Here is a 21,149-nt window from a genome sequence, read left to right on the forward strand (position 1 = left end):
AACCCTAACCCTAACCCTAACCCTAACCCTAACCCTAACCCTAACCCTAACCCTAACCCTAACCCTAACCCTAACCCTAACCCTAACCCTAACCCTAACCCTAACCCTAACCCTAACCCTAACCCTAACCCTAACCCTAACCCTAACCCTAACCCTAACCCTAACCCTAACCCTAACCCTAACCCTAACCCTAACCCTAACCCTAACCCTAACCCTAACCCTAACCCTAACCCTAACCCTAACCCTAACCCTAACCCTAACCCTAACCCTAACCCTAACCCTAACCCTAACCCTAACCCTAACCCTAACCCTAACCCTAACCCTAACCCTAACCCTAACCCTAACCCTAACCCTAACCCTAACCCTAACCCTAACCCTAACCCTAACCCTAACCCTAACCCTAACCCTAACCCTAACCCTAACCCTAACCCTAACCCTAACCCTAACCCTAACCCTAACCCTAACCCTAACCCTAACCCTAACCCTAACCCTAACCCTAACCCTAACCCTAACCCTAACCCTAACCCTAACCCTAACCCTAACCCTAACCCTAACCCTAACCCTAACCCTAACCCTAACCCTAACCCTAACCCTAACCCTAACCCTAACCCTAACCCTAACCCTAACCCTAACCCTAACCCTAACCCTAACCCTAACCCTAACCCTAACCCTAACCCTAACCCTAACCCTAACCCTAACCCTAACCCTAACCCTAACCCTAACCCTAACCCTAACCCTAACCCTAACCCTAACCCTAACCCTAACCCTAACCCTAACCCTAACCCTAACCCTAACCCTAACCCTAACCCTAACCCTAACCCTAACCCTAACCCTAACCCTAACCCTAACCCTAACCCTAACCCTAACCCTAACCCTAACCCTAACCCTAACCCTAACCCTAACCCTAACCCTAACCCTAACCCTAACCCTAACCCTAACCCTAACCCTAACCCTAACCCTAACCCTAACCCTAACCCTAACCCTAACCCTAACCCTAACCCTAACCCTAACCCTAACCCTAACCCTAACCCTAACCCTAACCCTAACCCTAACCCTAACCCTAACCCTAACCCTAACCCTAACCCTAACCCTAACCCTAACCCTAACCCTAACCCTAACCCTAACCCTAACCCTAACCCTAACCCTAACCCTAACCCTAACCCTAACCCTAACCCTAACCTAACCCTAACCCTAACCCTAACCCTAACCCTAACCCTAACCCTAACCCTAACCCTAACCCTAACCCTAACCCTAACCCTAACCCTAACCCTAACCCTAACCCTAACCCTAACCCTAACCCTAACCCTAACCCTAACCCTAACCCTAACCCTAACCCTAACCCTAACCCTAACCCTAACCCTAACCCTAACCCTAACCCTAACCCTAACCCTAACCCTAACCCTAACCCTAACCCTAACCCTAACCCTAACCCTAACCCTAACCCTAACCCTAACCCTAACCCTAACCCTAACCCTAACCCTAACCCTAACCCTAACCCTAACCCTAACCCTAACCCTAACCCTAACCCTAACCCTAACCCTAACCCTAACCCTAACCCTAACCCTAACCCTAACCCTAACCCTAACCCTAACCCTAACCCTAACCCTAACCCTAACCTAACCCTAACCCTAACCCTAACCCTAACCCTAACCCTAACCCTAACCCTAACCCTACCCCTAACCCTAACCCTAACCCTAACCCTAACCCTAACCCTAACCCTAACCCTACCCTAACCCTAACCCTAACCCTAACCCTAACCCTAACCCTAACCCTAACCCTAACCCTAACCCTAACCCTAACCCTAACCCTAACCCTAACCCTAACCCTAACCCTAACCCTAACCCTAACCCTAACCCTAACCCTAACCCTAACCCTAACCCTAACCCTAACCCTAACCCTAACCCTAACCCTAACCCTAACCCTAACCCTAACCCTAACCCTAACCCTAACCCTAACCCTAACCCTAACCCTAACCCTAACCCTAACCCTAACCCTAACCCTAACCCTAACCCTAACCCTAACCCTAACCCTAACCCTAACCCTAACCCTAACCCTAACCCTAACCCTAACCCTAACCCTAACCCTAACCCTAACCCTAACCCTAACCCTAACCCTAACCCTAACCCTAACCCTAACCCTAACCCTAACCCTAACCCTAACCCTAACCCTAACCCTAACCCTAACCCTAACCCTAACCCTAACCCTAACCCTAACCCTAACCCTAACCCTAACCCTAACCCTAACCCTAACCCTAACCCTAACCCTAACCCTAACCCTAACCCTAACCCTAACCCTAACCCTAACCCTAACCCTAACCCTAACCCTAACCCTAACCCTAACCCTAACCCTAACCCTAACCCTAACCCTAACCCTAACCCTAACCCTAACCCTAACCCTAACCCTAACCCTAACCCTAACCCTAACCCTAACCCTAACCCTAACCCTAACCCTAACCCTAACCCTAAACCCTAACCCTAACCCTAACCCTAACCCTAACCCTAAACCCTAACCCTAAACCCTAACCCTAACCCTAACCCTAACCCTAACCCTAGTGACTAACCCTAACCCTAACCCTAACCCTAACCCTAACCCTAACCCTAACCCTAACCCTAACCCTAACCCTAACCCTAACCCTAACCCTAACCCTAACCCTAACCCTAACCCTAAACCCTAACCCTAAACCCTAACCCTAACCCTAACCCTAACCCTAACCCTAACCCTAACCCTAACCCTAACCCTAACCCTAACCCTAACCCTAACCCTAACCCTAACCCTAGTGACTAACCCTAACCCTAACCCTAACCCTAACCCTAACCCTAACCCTAACCCTAACCCTAACCCTAACCCTAACCCTAACCCTAACCCTAACCCTAGTGACTAACCCTAACCCTAACCCTAACCCTAACCCTAACCCTAACCCTAACCCTAACCCTAACCCTAACCCCAACCCCAAACCCCAACCCCTAACCCCAACCCCAACCCCTAACCCCCAACCCCTAACCCCTAACCCCAAACCCCTAACCCCAACCCCTAACCCCAACCCCAACCCCAACCCCTAACCCCTAACCCTAACCCCTAACCCCAACCCCTAACCTCCCTAATAAACCTAATAACCCTAACCCTCATGACCCTAAACCCTTAACCCTCATGACCCTAAACCCAACAACCCTAAACCCTGTACCACCAACCCCCCTGGTCCTATCCCTAACACGTAATGTCTGTATGCTGTATTGGATACTATAGTGGGTGTGGCATCTTTTTATTTATAGAAAAACAATAAAAACTATTATTATGTCCAGTGCAGCAGCAGGGATTTGGATGCTCTAGGGGAGTAATTTGGGTTTTTATTTTAAAAATTTTTTTGTTTTTTTTAATTACTCCCCTAGAGCATGTCCTTTTGTAGTGCTGAAATTTCTCTAATTAAACCGAATTTTTAATTAAAGCAATATGTCTGCACACTATTCAACACAAACCCTACTATAACTGCAAACTCAGTCTGAGGTGTCACACAACTCCAAGACCCACAGACCACTCAAAATCCAAACAAACTTGGACAGTGCTCTTAGGCTTCACCAACACACTTCCAGACAAACTCTAACACACAAATGTCAAAGATGAGTCCAACGCACACACACCACCTCCTGATGTCAGACTACAGACCTCCCAAACCTTAAATGACACTAGATGACAAAATGGTAGTCTGCTTTACTAGCTTCATTACAGCTCTGACTTTAGTGCAACCAGCAAATGAATAGTTTTAGAAACTTCAACTGCTTTTATTTCATCTCTGTGATAAAAACCAGTTCCTTTTTCTGCCCGCAACATTCCCTTATCACAATCTCCTCTATATTACAGCTTTTCTATGTAATTTGTGGCAGTGCGTCAGGCTTAATAGAACTACATCGCCCTTACTACATTTTTATTACAGCATTTCTTACGTAACAGCAGACATTTGACTCGTTCTCTATTTCACCATTGCCTTCCCTGCACTACAGAACAAATTCCTACTTCACTGCAGCTCCTTTACATCATTTCTTTATAAACAGCAGGCCAAACAAACACTCTCCTTTATTACATCACAAAACACAGAACCACCTCATCTTTATTACAGCTATCACAGCATCACATTAGAGAGAATAACTCGCTCCTATCACAACCCTGTCCTACGCACAGGCCATTTAGTCTAACTACTCCTACCCTTCAACAACAACATTCACATTTATCTTCCCAGGCCTATTCACTAAACGGACCTCCTCGCAAGGACTCACATTGCCACAATACTAAATAGCTTTTGCCAGAACCTGTTCCCCGTGGCCTCTAAAAATGACCCTGCCTGCAAAAACCCCGGCCCGAGCATGACCTGCGTCCCAACAATGGCGATGAACGTCGCCTCGCAGAGTGGCCGGGACCGGGGGAAAAAAAACCCCAGCCGGGGGAAGGGAAAAAAAAAAATCCCCCGGCTGGGGTTTTTTTTTTTTCCTGTTTGAAATTTGAAATGTACCTGAAAAAGGAAAAACTATTACATTGCAAGGACAAATACCCACAACCCCAAACCACGTCCATACCACACCACACAGCTAAAACACACCACTCCTTCACCTACCTAAACCTCCGCACCCTCACGCTGCTGCCATCCTCCCCGCTGCGCTGCCGCCCCTGGGGAACGCTGCTCCCGGGAGCCTCCAAAAAACCCTAAAATAGACCCTGCCTGCGAAAACCCTGGCCCGAGCGCGACCTGCGTCCCAACAATGGCGATGAACGTCGCCTCGCAGAGCGGCCGGGACCAGGGAAAAAAAAACCCAGCTGGGGGAAGGGAAAAAAAAAATCCCCCAGCTGGGGTGTTTTTTTTTTTTTTCTGTTTGAAATTTGAAATGTACCTGAAAAAAGGAGAAGCTATTAAATTGCAAGGACAAATACCTACAACCCCAAACCACATTCATACCACATCACACAGCTAAAAACATACCACTGCTCCTGTACCAAAACCACCGCACCCTCACGCTGCTGCTGCTCTTCCCCCCGTGCCGCCTCCCCTTTCGGGCATCGCTCCTTGGGGATGCTGTTCTCGGGAGCCTCTAAACTCACCCTGCCGGCAGAAACCCCGGTCCCGGCCCTTCCTCTGTCCCAACATGGGTGACAAACGTCACCTTGCAGAGCAGCTGGGACTGGGGAAAAAACAACAAAAACATCCACTACACCCAACTGGGGGAAAATAGAGAAAAAAAACCCCAGCTGGCTTTTAAAAAATTCTTTTTATTATTTCAAACTACCTACCACATTAACCTGCAAAGACAAATACACACAACCCCAAACCACATTCACTCCACGCTTCACACTGTCCAAACACGCCGCTCGTCTGCTCCCATTCCGACCCCCGCGGCGCTCCCGGCACGGCCGCTCCATCGCCCGCCCCCGCGATGGGTCCCCGGGCGCTCGTGGAATTGCTGCTCCTGAGGTTGACATACATCACCCTGTCTGCAAAAACCCTGCCTGACGCTGACCACCAAACAAACAGTGATGAATGTTGTCCGGCAGAGTGGCTGGGACCGGGGAATAAAAACAACCGGCTGTGCTGAAATAAACCTTTCCCTAGCTGAGCTTTTTGTTACTCTACCTTAAAAAATTTTCTGCTATGTCAGCATTTCATACAAACTGTGGATAAAAACAAGCGGCTCCTACTCAAGTTCTGGCACATTCTGAAACTACCGCTCATTCACCATCCACTCTACTCCAACCCTCACTTACACCACTGTTATTTAACCACCCAACCGCCTGGACAGAGATCACCCCTATTCCACAGCCGCCCCTGGAACTGCCCGACCGCGCGCCTCGTGACGTCGCCGCTCCGTCCCCTTTGAAAACCTTGGGCTTCGCGCCGACAAAAAATAAAAGGAGGATGCTTCGCTACGAGTGCCGCTCCTTTCCCTCGGTTTTTGTGCTCCGACGAACCTCGCTCCTCTTCTCGGTGGCTTTGGTGCTGCAACATTGATTCAAGTGTGTCAGATTATCAGTGTGTGCTCTTTGATGTGTCACTTTAATGCCGGCAGCTTTTCCAACAGCTGGATGAAGCTCTTCAATAGATCTTAAGGGGATCCTTGAGGGTTTGCTCTGTTCCACGGCTGCTACTCCGCTGAACCTATAAACTACTTGGCCTGTGATAGACTGGCGGTCATCGGCTGGGCCGAGTCCTAAGTTTAAGAACTCCTGCGCCCCAAAAGCCATTTGCTTCCCTTCCGGTGAGCGGTACTTGATTGCTACTGCTTAGAGAGACTGGCTGCAAATACTTCGATTCCATTTCACCTGGTCTTCTCCTGTATCATTCTTGCAAATTTTTCAGTTTTGCCTGGTTTTCTGCTGCATTTTCCAGATAAATTCTCCCATTCTGGGAGATCCCCAGAAGCGATGCCCTTACAGTATCGCATGGTGGCGTCACGCGGAGGTCCTCGAGACTGTTCTGTTTTAACGATGGGTCTGGCTGCGTGTCCGAGATATTCTGATAAATACGACAACTTGTCCTTCCCTGGTTCGCTCTCGCGAGGTGACCCCATATATTTCTGTCCCATCCTTCGGGGGATGCGATTGGTTTCCTAATGGGTAGCATGGCAGGAAGATGACAAGTCTGCATAAGTATTACTTCGTGCTTTCCTCTAACTTTTGTTTCTTCTTTTCTTCCTGTAAAGGTTTCTGCAGCAGCTCAGTTTTCATTGACAATAACAATAGTGCAGCAGGTTTTGTGCCTATCTCCTCCCTTGGATTTTGCTTTTCTCCGTTGAGGATTTCCCTCTCCTGACAGGTGGGTTGCAGTCAGATACTTAACAGTTTGCTATTAATTCTTTCCATCCTTCCTATGGCTCTTGAGCGTGGTGAGCTGTTCTTCCACAGCTTTCCAATCGTGGCAATTACCACAGGCTCATTCCTCTGAGATTCTGGAACTCTAACTCACTCTGTGCCTCCATAAGTAATCGGTGACAGCACCCGCCATCCTGCCGACATCGGTCGGTGTCGGGTGAGTGACTCGGGGCGCCGCTGGCCGAGAGCGGTTTTAGATCGCTTACCGTGCGACGTTAGATTGATGGCAAGGGTGACTATTACTGCTTTGACAAAATATGCCGGGCATATTCAGGTGAGACGCGATTCAGAGCGATCTCTACCTGGACAGGAAATGCCTAAGGCTAAAGAGAGGCCCTCCTGTCGAGTCTAAGTTCGGAATGGACCCCCTCGCTTACTAAACTCCTGCTCGTAGAGGACTCTAAGTGCGGCAGGGTCCAAACTTAGCCCCAGGCTGGATCTACGCTTTGTGTCTGTCGTGAGGCTCGGAATGGACCCCCTTGCTTTCTAAACTCTTCCTCGGAGAAGAGTCTAGGTGCGGCTGGATCCAAACTTAGCCCCAGATGGATCTACGGCTCATGTCTAAGAGACACATAGCGTAGGGGAAACACCTAGGGGATTATATTTATATGTGGCCAAAGGATTACGTGTGCTCACTCGATCCCTTATACCACTTAGCTGGGATTTCAGAGTTTCATCATTCTGCACCTCGAGGTCCTTACCTCCCCTCCAGGGGCCTGGGGTCTGGTGGATTGCGGTCTGGATCCTTGGTCTCTTGAGGCAAACTCTCAGGCAAAGTCCATGAAAATAAGTAACCGAACAGAGTGTTACGGCACGAGGGCTGACTCGAACTGCTGCCTTTGCTGAGGTCCCACCCGAGTGTAGAAATTCCTGGGTATTTATACCCTTACAGACTATTTACCCACCCCTCACACCGTGATTCAATCCAATAGCAACAGTTGAGTCTGGAATCTTCTTGCTTCTTAGTGGATCCTTTGCACTGACCTCAGACAGGCCTTTGCTTTGTGCAACTGTAGATACGGTTTACAGTCCGCGGGCACTTCATGCCAGCCTTGAATGTAGTGTTTTCTCTGAATGAATCCTATTTGTTCAAAGAAGTGCAATGCGGGCCTGATCTCACAGGTGGCGATCGTAGTCTGTAGCTGCTTTTGTTGCCGTGAAGCAAAGGTTGTGATGACAAGTGATATACTCTTAAGAGGCATTTTCTTAGGCTAAAAAGACTCATAATGACAACGTGGTCACCTACAAAGCAAAAAAATTAGTTAAGACACTGTCTGTGAAATAACAGCACGCTAATCAACAATGATCTTTGGTATCGACTGTAAAACACAAGTGAAGGGACGGTCCACTCCCCCTGCCCGTGGATACTCTATCCTGGATGATGGTACAAATTTTGCCTACAGACTTGATTATGTCAATAGATTAACCATGATCGCCTGGGGCTCGGTCCACCCACACCTGACTCCCCGTGCCTCCGGGCAGAGCAGCTCCAAGACAAACATGCACATGTGCAGACTGACGCTGCACAGAACGCTACCAACACCACCACTCCAACAGCATCAAAAACCTTCAACAAGGCAAACAACTCCAACAACAGAGACGGCACCAAAACAAACTACAGGGAGGCAGTGGTGAGGCGAGGAGCCTCTACTGCAACCCCAAAACAAAAAGGAGCCAAACATCACGGCTCCTTACAAGACGGCAGCACTGGCACAACAAACAAACGGAGACGGCGGCACTGGCACAAACAAACAGAGACGGCGCAAGTGCAAGTAACTTCTGCAAAACCTAAAGACTTCAGGATGCTGGGAAGAAGTGCCAGTCCCTTAGACTGGATGGGTAGAGAGCAGAGCTGCCCACACAGCCCTGAACACCACCATAGAACAACTGACCAGAAACGTCCGAGGCACAAGAACCATCCACGCTTTCGGCTGCTGATACAAGAAAAGCAGCACCCAATTGGCGCTAGGCCAATCGGCACTGGCATTCCAGACCCAGGGACGGCGCCTGAGATGCCTGTCATGCCCCTCGGGCACCACGAGACCCCGGGATCGTCTGAACGGCGCAAGGCAGGCTTCCCAAAGTACACGACAACACAGCCACAGGCTGGAGCTGCCCTGCCCGAGCTGGCATCACACTGTAAGGTTCCCTGAGCCCTTTGCCCACCCAAAGGGGACTGTTCCTGGATGGTACTTTGCCCTCTGAGACCTTTAGCCCCTCGCCCCTGCAGTTCCCAGCCCCTCCCCAGGCCCCGTGCCTCCACTTAGCTTTCAAAGGGCCAAGGGACTAGATCCATCCAGGGAGGAAAACACCACATGGGCTCACGGGGATCTTCCTCCATTGCCGGGTTCGTCATCAACAACTGCAACAACACAAGTAAACACACGCTCACTAAGCAGTGCCAGCACGAAGTATTGGGAGGTCAACGCTGACCCCTTCCACAACACCCACCTCCTCTTAAGTTCCCAGGCATTCCATTCAGCTGCTTGTGCCATGGGGTCCACAAAACACCTGCAAAACAAGAAGGAAACGCTGAACCGGGACACTGGGCAATACTGTGCTCCTGAACACCAACCACCGCCTCACCTGCTTGGCTGCTGGTCGGCGTGCGGCTTCGCCCCTCTGAGCTTGCCTGTAGCGCCTGCTAAGACAAAGGCGCATGCTCAGATGCTGCCCAAAAGCACAGCCCGCCCGCAGACGGTCCCATGTCCCGCTCCTTTACCTTGGCTGCTCGCCCACCCGGCCTCCGTCACCTTCACCTGCCACGCTGTTGACCGCGTTGAGGCCCAGCTACCACCTGTAAAACACAAGCAAAGGATGCTCGTACCTGCACCAGAAACACAAGACCTGAAATGAGACGCTGCTTCGGCCCAGCGCTCCTTGCTCACCTTGCCCGAGGACCTGCAGTGCCAATACCCGGCTTTCCTCTTGGCTTCACACCTATAAAATAGAGAAACAACCAAAACTTACCTAGAGGCACACGGGACACCACCCCTCTGAGACGTCGCACCGGCCCACCTGCTCACGGCGCCCCGCTTGCCTCTTCCGTCGCTCTTGTGGGCCAAGGAGTCCCTCTGCGTCTGAAATAGAGTTATTCGACAAGTCACCCAGATGCTGATCAACAGCTTGACCATTCCCCAGGACTGCTTTCTATTTACAAACAACACCAGAAGCTCTAATCGAGTCCCTAAAACACTGGTGGAGGGACTGTCCATTCCCCTGCCCACAGCTACTCAGTCCCAGATGACTGTACAACCTTAGCCTACACTATTTAACATCTCCACAGATTAACCGTGGATTCCTAGAGTTCAGTCCACCCACCTATGACTCTTCGCCTGCAGGCAGAGCAGCTCTGAGCCAAACGCGCACACTGATGTTCCACAGAACACTACAAACAGCACGCCTGTGACAGCACCAAAAACGCTCAACAATGAAAACGACTCCAACAGAGACTGCATCGATCAAAGGAACCTGGGGGGAGGCAGTGATGAGGCGAGGAGCCTGTACTGCAACCCCAAAACAAAAGGAGCCGAACATCACGGCCCCTTACGAGATGGCGGCAGTGGCACGGCAGAGACGGCAGCACTGGCACAAGAAGGTCCTGCAAGACCTAAGAACTTCTTCCCAGCATCCTGAAGTGCCAGTCCATTAGACTGGATGGGTAGAGAGCAGAGCTGCCCACGCAGCCCAGAACTACACCATAAAACAACTGACCAGAAACGTCCGAGGCACAAGAACCATCCACGCTTTCGGCTGCTGATACAAAAAAAGCAGCACCCAATTGGCACTAGGCCAATCGGCACCGGCGTTCCAGACCCCGGGATGGCGCCTGAGATGCCTGTCGTGCCCCTCGGGCACCACGAGACCCCAGGATCGTCTGAACGGCGCAAGGCAGGCTTCCCGAAGTACACGACAACGCAGACACAGGCTGGAGCTGCCCTGCCCAAGCTGGCATCGCACTGAAAGGTTCCCTGCGCCCTTTGCCCACCCAAAGGGGACTGTTCCTGGACGGCCCTTTCCCCTCTGAGGCCTTTAGCCCCCCCCACCCCGCAATTCCCAGCCCCTCCCCAGGCCCCGTGCCTCCACTTAGCTTTCAGAGGGCCAAGGGACTGAATCCATCCGGGGAGGAAAACACCACATGGGCTCACGGGGATCTTCCTGCATTGCCGGGTTCCTCTTCAACATCTGCAACAACACAAGTTAACACACGCTCACTAAGCAGTGCCAGCACTAAATATCATGTGCATCAACACCGACGACATCCACAGCACCCACCTCCCCCAAAGTTCCCAGGCGTTCCATTCAGCCTCTCGTGCCATGGGCGCAGGCAGAAACCCTCACCACTCGTGGCACCTAAGACAGGAGGAAAACAGCTCTAGTGCTTGGGACAAGTCCCCAGCCCCACACTCCTCCTCACCCCTGCCCCTGCTCACCACAAACGGTCCTCTGAGTCCAAAGGGGTCCACAAAGCCCCTGCAAAACAAGAAATAAATGCTGAACCGAGTCACCAGGCAAGACTGTGCTCCTGAACACCAACCACCTCCTCACCTGCTTGGCTGCTGGTAGGCGTGCGGCTTCGCCCCTCTGAGCTTGCCTGTAGCGCCTGCTAAAACAAAGGCGCATGCTCAGATACTGCCCAGAAGCACAGCCTGCCCGCAGACGGTCCCATGTCCCGCCCCTTTACCTGGGCTGCTCGCCCACCCGGCCTCCGTCACCTTCACCTGCCACGCTGTTGACCATGTTGAGGCCCAGCTGCCACCTGTAAAACACAAGCAAAGGATGCTGAGACCTGCACCAGAAACAAAGACCTGAAATGAGACACTGCTTCAGCCCTGCACTCCTTGCTCACCTTGCCCGAGGAGCTGCGGTGCCGATACCCGGCTTTCCTCCTCGCTTCACACCTATAAAATAGAGAAACAAGCAAACTTACATAGAGGCACACGGCACACCTTCCCTCTGAGACCTCGCACCGGCCCACCTGCTCACGGCGCTCGGCTTGCCTCTTCCGTCACTCTTTTGGGCCAAGTTTTCCCTCTGCATCTGAAACCAAGGTATTCAACAGGTCACCCAAATGCTGATAAACAGCTTGACCATTCCACAGGTCTGTTTTCTATTCACAAATAACACCAGAAGCTCTAATCGAGTCCCTAAAACACTGGTGAAGGGACTGCCCACTGCCCCTGCCCACAGCTGCTCCATCCGAGATGACTGTACAACCTTTGCCCACACTATTAGATACATCAAGAGATTAACCATGGACTCCTAGGGCTCAGTGCACCCACCCATGACTCTACGTCTCCGGGCAGAGCAGCTCCTAGCCAAACGTGCACATGCGAAGACTGACGCTCCACGGGACGCTACAAACAGCACGACTGCAACAGCACCAAAAACACACAACAATGAGAATGACACCAAGACCAGAGACTGCATCAATCAAAAGAACCTGTGGGGAGGCAGAAGAGAGGCGAGAAGCCTCTAATGCAACCCCAAAACAAAAAGGAGCCGAATGTCACGGCCCCTTACGAGACGGCGGCACTGGCACAAACAAACCAACCAACCGAGGCGGCGGCACTGGCAAAACGCTCCCGCAAGACTTAAGAACTTCTTCCCAGCATCCTGAAGTGCCAGTCCCTTAGACTGGATGGGTAGAGAGCAGAGCTGCCCACGCAGCCCTGAACACCACCATAAAACAACTGACCAGAAATGTCCGAGGCGCAAGAACCATCCACGCTTTTGGCTGCTGATACAGGAAAACCAGCACCCAATTGGCACTAGGCCAATCGGCACTGGCATTCCAGACCCTGGGATGGCACTGAGATGCCTGTCGTGCCCCTCGGGCACCACGAGACCCCAGGATCGTCTGAACGGCGCAAGGCAGGCTTCCTGAAGTACATGACAACGCAGACACAGGCTGGAGCTGCCCTGCCCTAGCTGGCATCGCACTGTGAGGTTCCCTGCGCCCTTTACCCACCCAAAGGGGACTGTTCCTGGACGGCCCTTTCCCCTCTGAGAACTTTAAACCCCTCCCTGCAATTCCCAGCCCCTCCCCAGCCCCTGTGCCTCCACTTAGCTTTCAGAGGGCCGAGGGACTGGATCCATCCTGAACGTAGAAAAACACCACAGGGGCTCATGGGGATCTTCCTGGAGTTGCCAGTTTTCCCTTCATCACCTGCAATAAGAAAAGAAAACAGACGCACAATACTGAGCACCAGGGTAATATTTACCAATACTAGTCTAACAGCCACTGCTCACCTTGGCTGAGTTCTGGGAAGGACATTTGAATGATCCACCAGGGGCCGCCCCACGCTGCAAGGGTTCTGGGGACAACACCGCATTCTGTGGGTGATCAGGGAGGCGATGAGCCACCCCAGTGCCAGAAAGACACTCTGCCTTATGGCCCCGCTGCTTCCTTCAGAACTGCTAGAACTCCAACTACAGATACAAGACGCTCACTCTAACCCCCGCAAGATAAACTGAGCGTCAGTCCTAAGAGGAGAGATTACATCAGCAGCTTGGTATACAGCAGTAAAAACCAAAAAAAACAATGCTCCATTTTCATTTCAGTCAGGAGCTCCAGGAAAATGCAAAGCACCTAGAATTGAATCAATAAATTAAGTGTAGTTACAAACATACTTTCTAGTCCACCTGCTGTTGAACCTTCGCTGCTCCTGAAGCTCTTACCTCAAGCAGACACCTCCACTTCTCCAAACAGGTCTGTCCATGCTGACTAAACAACTCAAAAGCTGCCCACTGCTGAAGGAACAGCAGAGAACCAGCACCAAAGCAGCCCTGGAGCAGAATGAGCTCCTGCCCAGGGGCTGCAGCTCAAATACCCCGGGCCCCGCCCACCCCCTTCCCACAATCCCCTGGGGAAGGGGCGGGGTCATTCACCCCTGGCCCCGCCCACCACCCTGACCAAACCACCTGGGGAAGGGGAGGGGTCGATAATTATTATGGTAATAAATAGATTCTACGAGAATCTCTTCTAAAAAGCAACGCAGGGCTTGCTTTGCCTCTGCAGGACTCCAAAGGTCTCCCCAGGACCCCCCTCATCCTCCAGGGCTCCCCGGACCCTCCCCAGCTATCGCCTCATCTCCCTGGGGCTCCCCTGAGATCCACCGTCCTCCCCAGGGTTCGCATCGATTCCCCGAGGCTGCCAAGTTCTCCCCAGGGCTCGTCTTGGTTCGTCACGGCTCCCCAAAACGTGTCTTGGTTCCCCAGGGCTCCTCAAAACGTGTCTTGGTTCCCCAGGGCTCCCCAAAATGTGTCTTGGTTCCCCAGGTCTCCCCAAAACGTGTCTTGGTTCCCCAGAGCTCCCCATTCCTCCCCAGGGCTCCCCAAAACGTGTCTTGGTTCCTGAAGGCTCCCCATTCCTCCCCAGGGCTCCCCAAAACGTGTCTTGATTCCCCAGAGCTCCACATTGCTCACCAGGGCTCCCCAAAACGTGTCTTGGTTCCTCAGGGCTCCCCAAAACGTGTCTTGGTTCCTCAGGGCTCCCCATTCCTCCTCAGGGCTCCCCAAAACGTGTCTTTGTTTCTCGGGGCTCCCCGTTCCTCCCTAGAGCTCCCCAAAACGTGTCTTGGTTCCTCAGGGCTCCCCATTCCTCCTCAGGGCTCCCCAAAACGTGTCTTTGTTTCTCGGGGCTCCCCATTCCTCCCTAGAGCTCCCCAAAACGTGTCTTGGTTCCCCAGGGCTCCCCAAAACGTGCCTTTGTTTCTCGGGGCTCCCCATTCCTCCCCAGAGCTCCCCAAAACGTGTCTTGGTTCCCCAGAGCTCCCCATTCCTCCCCATGGCTCCCCAAAACGTGTCTTGGTTCCCCAGAGCTCCCCATTCCTCCCCAGTGCTCCCCAACACGTGTCTTGGTTTCTCGGGGCGCCCCATTCCTCCCCAGGGCTCCCCAAAACGTCTCTTGGTTCCCCAGAGCTCCCCATTCCTCCCCTGGGTTCCCCAAAACGTGTCTTGGTTCCTCAGGGCTCCCCATTCCTCCCCAGGGCTCCCCAAAACGTGTCATGGTTCCCCAGGGCTCCCCAAAATGTGTCTTGGTTCCTCAGGGCTCCTCATTCCTCCCCAGAACGTGTCTTGGTTCCCCAGAGCTTCCCATTCCTCCCCAGGCCTCACCAAAACAGGTCTTGGTTCCCAGGGCTCCCCAAAACATGTCCTCGTTCCCCCAGGCTCCCCAAAACGTGTCTTGGTTCCTTGGGGCTCCCCCAAACATGTCTTGGTTCCCCAGAGCTCCCCATTCCTCCCCAGGGCTCCCCAAAACATGTCTTCGTTCCTGAGGGCTCCCCATTCCTCCCCAGGGCTCCCCAAAACGTGTCTTGGTTCCTCAGGACTCCCCAAAATGTGTATGGTGCCTCAGGACTTCCCATTCCTCCCCAGGGCTCCCCAAAACGTTTCTTGGTTACCCAGGGCTCCCCAAAACGTTTCTTGGTTCCCCGGGCCTCCCCATTCCTCCCTGGGGCTCCCCAAAACGTGTCTTGGTTCCTCAGAGCTCCCCATTCCTCCCCAGGGCTCCCCAAAACATGTCTTCATTCCCCCAGGCTCCCCAAAACGTGTCTTGGTTCCTCGGGGCTCCCCAAAACGTGTCTTGGTTCCTCAGGCCTCCCCATTCCTCCCCGGGGCTCACCAAAACGTGTCTTGGTTACCCAGGGCTCCCCAAAACGTGTCTTGGTTCCCCAGGCCTCCCCATTCCTCCCCAGGGCTCCCCAAAACGTGTCTTGGTGCCTCAGGGCTCCCCATTCCTACCCAGGGCTCCCCAAAACGTGTCTTGGTTCCCCAGAGCTCCCCATTCCTCCCCAGGGCTCCCCAAAACATGTCTTCGTTCCTGAGGGCTCCCCATTCCTCCCCAGGGCTCCCCAAAACGTGTCTTGGTTCCTCAGGACTCCCCAAAACATGTCTTGGTGCCTCAGGGCTCCCCATTCCTCCCCAGGGCTCCCCAAAACGTATCTTGGTTACCCAGGGCTCCCCAAAACGTGTCTTGGTTCCCCAGGCCTCCTCATTCCTCCCCGGGGCTCACCAAAACGTGTCTTGGTTACCCAGGGCTCCCCAAAACGTGTCTTGGTTCCTCAGGGCTCCCCATTCCTCCCCAGGGCTCCCCAAAACGTGTCTTTGTTTCTCGGGGCTCCCCATTCCTCCCCAGGGCTCCCCAAAACGTGTCTTGGTTCCTCAGGGCTCCCCATTCCTCCCCAGGGCTCCCCAAAACATGTCTTGGTTCCTCAGAGCTCCCCAAAACGTGTCTTGGTTCCTCGGGTCTCCCCATTCCTCCCCAGGGCTCCCAAAAACGTGTCTTGGATCCTTAGGGCTCCCCATTCCTCCCCAGGGCTCCCCAAAACGTGTCTTGATTCCCCAGAGCTCCCCATTCCTCCCCAGGGCTCCCCAAAACGTGTCTTGGTTCCCCAGAGCTCCCCATTCCTCCCCAGGGCTCCCCAAAACGTGTCTTGGTTCCCCAGAGCTCCCCATTCCTCCCCAGGGCTCCCCAAAACGTGTCATGGTTCCCCAGAGCTCTCCATTCCTCCCCAGGGCTCCCCAAAATGTGTCTTGGTTTCTCGGGGCTCCCCATTCCTCCCCAGGGCTCCCCAAAACGTGTCATGGTTCCCCAGGGCTCCCCAAAACGTGTCTTGGTTCCTCAGGGCTCCCCATTCCTCCCCAGAACGTGTCTTGGTTCCTCAGGGCTCCCCAGAACGTGTCTTGGTTCCTCGGGGCTCCCCATTCCTCCCCAGGGCTCCCCAAAATATGTCTTGGTTCCCCAGAGCTTCCCATTCCTCCCCAGGGCTCACCAAAACAGGTCTTGGTTCCCAGTGCTCCCCAAAACATGTCTTCGTTCCCCCAGGCTCCCCAAAATGTGTCTTGGTTCCTCGGGGCTCCCCAAAACATGTCTTGGTGCCTCAGGGCTCCCCATTCCTCCCCAAAACGTGTCTTGGTTACCCAGGGCTCCCCATTCCTACCCAGGGCTCCCCAACACGTGTCTTGGTTTCTCGGGGCTCCCCATTCCTCCCCAGGGCTCCCCAAAACGTGTCTTGGTTCCCCAGAGCTCCCCATTCCTCCCCAGGGCTCTCCAAAACGTGTCTTGGTTCCTCAGGGCTCCCCATTCCTCCCCAGGGCTCCCCAAAACGTGTCTTGGTTCCTCAGGGCTCCCCAAAACGTGTCTTGGTTCCTCGGGGCTCCCCGTTCCTCCTCAGGGCTCCCCAAAACGTGTCTTGGTTCCCCAGAGCTCCCCATTCCTCCCCAGAGCTCCCCAAAACGTGTCTAGGTTCCCCAGACCTCCCCATAACTCCCCAGGGCTCCCCAAAACGTGCCTTTGTTTCTCGGGGCTCCCCATTCCTCCCCAGAGCTCCCCAAAACGTGTCTTGGTTCCCCAGAGCTCCCCATTCCTCCCCAGGGCTCCCCAAAACGTGTCTTGGTTCCCCAAGGCTCCCCATTCCTCCCCAGGGCTCCCCAAAACATGTCTTCGTTCCTGAGGGCTCCCCATTCCTCCCCAGGGCTCCCCAAAATGTGTCTTGGTTCCTCAGGGCTCCCCATTCCTCCCCAGGGCTCCCCAAAACGTGTCTTGGTTCCTCACGGCTCCCCATTACTCCTCAGGGCTCCCCAAAACGTGTCTTGGTGCCCCAGAGGTCCCCATTCCTCCCCAGGGCTCCCCAAAACGTGTCTTGGTTCCCGAGGGCTCCCCATTCCTCCCCAGGGATCCCCAAAATGTGTCTTGGTTCTCCAGGTCTCCCCAAAACGTCTCTTGGTTCCCCAGAGCTCCCCATTCCTCCCCAGGGCTCCCCAAAACGTGCCTTGGCTCCTCAGGGTTCCCCATTCCTCCCCAGGGCTCCCCAAAACGTGTCTTGGTTCCTCGGGGCTCCCCGTTCCTCCTCAGGGCTCCCCAAAACGTGTCTTGGTTCCCCAAGGCTCCCCATTCCTCCCCAGGGCTCCCCAAAACGTGTCTTGGTTCCTCAGGGCTCCCCATTCCTCCCCAGGGCTCCCCAAAACATGAGTTTGTTTCTCGGGGCTCCCCATTCCTCCCCAGAGCTCCTCAAAATGTGTCTTGGTTCCCAAGAGCTCCCCATTCCTCCCCAGGGCTCCCCAAAAGGTGTCTTGGTTCCCCAAGACTCCCCATTCCTCCCCAGGGCTCCCCAAAACGTCTCTTGGTTCCCCAGGGCTCCCCATTCCTACCCAGAGCTCCCCAAAATGTGTCTTGGTTCCTCAGGTCTCCCCATTCCTCCCCAGGGCTCCCAAAAACATGTCTTGGTTCCTCAGAGCTCCCCAAAATGTGTCTTGGTATCTCGGGGCTCCCCATTCCTCCGCAGGGCTCCCAAAAACGTGTCTTGGATCCTTAGGGCTCCCCATTCCTCCCCAGGGCTCCCCAAAACGTGTCTTGGTTCCTCAGGGCTCCCCAAAACGTGTCTTGGTTCCTCGGGGCTCCCCGTTCCTCCTCAGGGCTCCCCAAAACGTGTCTTGGTTCCTCGGGGCTCCCCGTTCCTCCTCAGGGCTCCCCAAAACGTGTCTTGGTTCCCCAGAGCTCCCCATTCCTCCCCAGGGCTCCCCAAAACGTGTCTTGGTTCCTCAGGGCTCCCCATTCCTCCCCAGGGCTCCCCAAAACGTGTCTTGGTTTCTCGGGGCTCCCCATTCCTCCCCAGAGCTCCCCAAAACGTATCTTGGTTCCCCAGAGCTCCCCATTCCTCCCCAGGGCTCCCCAAAACATGAGTTTGTTTCTCGGGGCTCCCCATTCCTCCCCAGAGCTCCTCAAAATGTGTCTTGGTTCCCAAGAGCTCCCCATTCCTCCCCAGGGCTCCCCAAAAGGTGTCTTGGTTCCCCAAGACTCCCCATTCCTCCCCAGGCCTCCCCAAAACGTCTCTTGGTTCCCCAGGGCTCCCCATTCCTACCCAGAGCTCCCCAAAATGTGTCTTGGTTTCTCAGGGCTCCCCATTCCTCCCCAGGGCTCCCAAAAACATGTCTTGGTTCCTCAGAGCTCCCCAAAATGTGTCTTGGTATCTCGGGGCTCCCCATTCCTCCGCAGGGCTCCCCAAAACGTGTCTTGGTTCCTCAGGGCTCCCCAAAACGTGTCTTGGTTCCTCGGGGCTCCCCGTTCCTCCTCAGGGCTCCCCAAAACGTGTCTTAGTTCCCCAGAGCTCCCCATAACTCCCCAGGGCTCCCCAAAATGTGCCTTTGTTTCTCGGGGCTCCCCATTCCTCCCCAGAGCTCCCCAAAATGTGTCTTGGTTCCCCAGAGCTCCCCATTCCTCCCCAGGGCTCCCCAAAACGTGTCTTGGTTCCCCAAGGCTCCCCATTCCTCCCCAGGGCTCCCCAAAACATGTCTTTGTTCCTGAGGGCTCCCCATTCCTCCCCAGGGCTCCCCAAAACGTGTCTTGGTTCCTCAGGGCTCCCCATTCCTCCCCAGGGCTCCCCAAAACGTGTCTTGGTTCCTCACGGCTCCCCATTACTCCTCAGGGCTCCCCAAAACGTGTCTTGGTGCCCCAGAGGTCCCCATTCCTCCCCAGGGCTCCCCAAAACGTGTCTTGGTTCCCGAGGGCTCCCCATTCCTCCCCAGGGATCCCCAAAATGTGTCTTGGTTCTCCAGGTCTCCCCAAAACGTGTCTTGGTTCCCCAGAGCTCCCCATTCCTCCCCAGGGCTCCCCAAAACGTGCCTTGGTTCCTCAGGGTTCCCCATTCCTCCCCAGGGCTCCCCAAAACGTGTCTTGGTTCCTGAAGGCTCCCCATTCCTACCCAGGGCTCCCCAAAACGTGTCTTGGTTCCCCAGAGCTCCCCATTCCTCCCCAGGGCTCCCCAAAACGTGTCTTGGTTCCCCAGAGCTCCTCATTCCTCCCCAGGGCTCCCCAAAACGTGTCTTGGTTCCTCGGGGCTCCCCGTTCCTCCTCAGGGCTCCCCAAAACGTGTCTTGGTTCCCCAAGGCTCCCCATTCCTCCCCAGGGCTCCCCAAAATGTGTCTTGGTTTCTCGGGGCTCCCCATTCCTCCCCAGAGCTCCCCAAAACGTATCTTGGTTCCCCAGAGCTCCCCATTCCTCCCCAGGGCTCCCCAAAACGTGTCTTGGTATCTCGGGGCTCCCCATTCCTCCGCAGGGCTCCCAAAAACGTGTCTTGGATCCTTAGGGCTCCCCATTCCTCCCCAGGGCTCCCAAAAACATGTCTTGATTCCCCAGAGCTCCACATTGCTCACCAGGGCTCCCCAAAACGTGTCTTGGTTCCTCAGGGCGCCCCAAAACGTGTCTTGGTTCCTCAGGGCTCCCCATTCCTCCTCAGGGCTCCCCAAAACGTGTCTTTGTTTCTCGGGGCTCCCCATTCCTCCCTAGAGCTCCCCAAAACGTGTCTTGGTTCCTCAGGGCTCCCCATTCCTCCTCAGGGCTCCCCAAAACGTGTCTTTGTTTCTCGGGGCTCCCCATTCCTCCCTAGAGCTCCCCAAAACGTGTCTTGGTTCCTCAGGGCTCCCCATTCCTCCTCAGGGCTCCCCAAAACGTGTCTTTCTTTCTTGGGGCTCCCCATTCCTCCCTAGAGCTCCCCAAAACGTGTCTTGGTTCCCCAGGGCTCCCCAAAACGTGCCTTTGTTTCTCGGGGCTCCCCAAAACGTGTCTTGGTTCCTCGGGGCTCCCCGTTCCTCCTCAGGGCTCCCCAAAACGTGTCTTAGTTCCCCAGAGCTCCCCATTCCTCCCCAGAGCTCCCCAAAACGTGTCTAGGTTCCCCAGACCTCCCCATAACTCCCCAGGGCTCCCCAAAACGTGCCTTTGTTTCTCGGGGCTCCCCATTCCTCCCCAGAGCTCCCCAAAATGTGTCTTGGTTCCCCAGAGCTCCCCATTCCTCCCCAGGGCTCCCCAAAACGTGTCTTGGTTCCCCAAGGCTCCCCATTCCTCCCCAGGGCTCCCCAAAACATGTCTTTGTTCCTGAGGGCTCCCCATTCCTCCCCAGGGCTCCCCAAAACGTGTCTTGGTTCCTCAGGGCTCCCCATTCCTCCCCAGGGCTCCCAAAAACGTGTCTTGGATCCTTAGGGCTCCCCATTCCTCCCCAGGGCTCCCCAAAACGTGTCTTGGTTCCTCAGGGCTCCCCAAAACGTGTCTTGGTTCCTCGGGGCTCCCCGTTCCTCCTCAGGGCTCCCCAAAACGTGTCTTAGTTCCCCAGAGCTCCCCATTCCTCCCCAGAGCTCCCCAAAACGTGTCTAGGTTCCCCAGACCTCCCCATAACTCCCCAGGGCTCCCCAAAACGTGCCTTTGTTTCTCGGGGCTCCCCATTCCTCCCCAGAGCTCCCCAAAATGTGTCTTGGTTCCCCAGAGCTCCCCATTCCTCCCCAGGGCTCCCCAAAACGTGTCTTGG

This window comes from Caloenas nicobarica, chromosome 16 (assembly GCF_036013445.1).
Source record: "Caloenas nicobarica isolate bCalNic1 chromosome 16, bCalNic1.hap1, whole genome shotgun sequence".
NCBI lineage: Eukaryota > Metazoa > Chordata > Aves > Columbiformes > Columbidae > Caloenas > Caloenas nicobarica.